The sequence below is a fragment of the Helianthus annuus genome, chromosome 12 (assembly GCF_002127325.2).
Source record: "Helianthus annuus cultivar XRQ/B chromosome 12, HanXRQr2.0-SUNRISE, whole genome shotgun sequence".
NCBI lineage: Eukaryota > Viridiplantae > Streptophyta > Magnoliopsida > Asterales > Asteraceae > Helianthus > Helianthus annuus.
In genome coordinates, this window is record NC_035444.2 from 53,572,157 (window position 1) to 53,574,842 (window position 2,686).

Consider the following 2,686-nt stretch of genomic DNA (forward strand, 5'->3'; position numbering starts at 1 on the left):
ATCACCCCGAATACTCTAGTGCTTGACAGGACCGAACAAATCCATGTGCAAACGTTCAAGAGGGACTGCCACCGTGTTGATCTTCTTTGTAGGGTGCTTCTTCTTTGTTTGTTTTCCCTTCTGGCACGAAACACAGATGTCTTGAAGATGGAAATTTTTGAGAGGAACACCATTCACCAATTCATTTGAAACCAAATGATTCATTTTGCGTAAGTGAATGTGGCCCATTCGTCTGTGCCAAGAGATAGAGTCTTTTTCTGTGGCTTTGGAAACGAAACAAGTTGCTTGTGCAGACGTAGTAATGGCTTGGCTCATATCAAGGACGTACAAATCATTTATCCTTGGAGCTGACAAGAGAATCCATTCTTTTGGAATTTTGAAGCCGGGCTTCAGCACATAACATCCATTAGCATCAAAGTGTACTGAGAACTGCTTGTCACAGATTTGAGAAACACTAAGAAGATTGTGATCAAGTTGTTGCACAAAGTTGATCTTGTCAAAGCTGACAATCCCGTTGGATATCATTCCTTCACCCGTAATATATCCACCTTTATCTCCAGCAAAAGCAACATAACCTCCTCTAATAGATTTGACGTCGTAGAGAAGCTTCATGTCGCCTGTCATGTGCCTGGATGCCCCACTATCAACAATCCAATGACTACTGATAGTTCCTCCTGGAACACCCTGCACATGAACTCAAATGAATTAGTTGGAGATGGGGACCCAAGCCATTGTGGTCTTGGGTCTTCCATTTTCATCAATGACAATAACTTCTTGTCTTTGATGGTTGGTGAATTGTGATGTTCCCCCTGATTCAGTAACCGTTTTTGGTTTCCAGGTCTGTTTTGTTTTACCAGTATTGTTCTTTAAAATTTCAACTTCATGGTTGTCTGAAGTTTTTGAGTTTTCTGGTTTTACAGAAACAGCTGTTTTGTTAACCACATCGGTTTTAATCGCCTTTTCAATTTTCTTGACCTGTTGGCATTTCTGTTTCTTTTCCCTTTCTTTTACAAGGCGGGGATCTTGTTTTGTAGAAACAGATCGCTTGCGGTCAGCTTGGTCACGGGGAACATCAACCTTTTCTTTTTGCTTATGAAGATATGGACAATTTCTAATTATATGTCCAATTGTTCCACACTCAAAACATGATCTTCGTTCAACAAACCCCGAAGTATCATGTGATTGTTTAGCCGATGATGTTGAACTTTGTGAACCCGAGGTACTAGGTTTTGAACTGTTTTGTTCATTTCTTTTCAGAACAATAGCTTTCTTGACAAAATCTAAGTTAGATTTATTTTCAAACGTTTCAATTTTGTCCGTTCCCGTCGATTTCACAAAATTTACATTCTTGTTTTTCTTTTGATTCGGCTTCTTTTGAGTTTGAGCCGGTGATTTTGCTTTTGGCTTGGCGTGATTTTGTTGTTTCTGCACTGTTGGTAATTTCTTGTTGCCAAATTGTTTTCTAATTTCAGCCTTTGGAATAGGAGGACACTGTGTGACTGTAACACGTGGTCCTGTCTTTCCTAAAAACTTACTTGTCGAATTTTCAAAGACCTTACTTATTAAAGATTGATTAACATTTTTAATAGGAAAATCTTTGTCAGAGTAGATTTTATCATCACCAACAAGAGTGTACAGCAAACTCACACTCTCCGACTCTTCTGCAGATGAGGACTTGATTGCAATAGTCTTAGCAGGTTTTGCAGGAGGATCACATAGAATATGATTCTCAAGAGGTATGTCCTCATTTTTAACCACCGCATTAGACTTTGCTGAATCAGTATCATCAGATTCATCATCAGAAGAATCAGCATCCTCAATCACAACTGGAGAATCCTGATTCTGTTCAGCAGTTACAAATGTATCTGCTGACACATCTGAATCTGAGGATACTTCTTTCTGGTATCCGAGTCCTGCAGCAAACTCTTTCACATCTAGAGGCACAGATGGTTCAAAGAATACCCTGTCCTCCTCATCCGGCATGGCATCATAATTATGTCTCACTGGTGGTGGACAGTTCTTATAGCCTATGCACGTGACATCCCTTTTCTCCTTTTGCACCTCAATGATGTGATCCAACACATAGCTAGAACTCAAATAACTATCTAACTTGAGTTGGATTGCCTCACTTTCCGTTTTTACACACGCCATTTCTTTTTGCATTGTCTCAAGACGAGATATATACAAATTAATGTCAGTTTGTTTTCTGGAAACCATTTTAGTTAGCTCGGTTTTATCTTTCTTTAACTTTTCAATTACCGATTTAAACTCCTTTTCATGGTTTTCATAAAACATATTGGCTTCTGTGCATTTGGAAAGGTCCACAGTCAATTTCTGATTGTGGATAAAAGTCACATCATACTTTTCTTGCAAAGCTTCATGCTTACTTTGCAAGTCACTCAAATTCTCATTCAATGTAGTATGTTTGTCTTGCAAGTCAAACAAACTAGCTTGTAAAGCATCATGTTTGTCTTGCAACTCAGACATACTTTTCTCCACATCAGCACATCTAGCACGCAATCTATCACATTCATCACAATTATCAGCAGTGGGTTCATCGACACATACCTGACTTGATGAACCGTCGACATTAGCCATAAAGGCTGAATGGAGAGAAGACAAAGAATAAGCAGCTTGATCCACCAAGATAGATCTTCTCTGAGTTTCTGCTGCAGCTTCCCCCAAA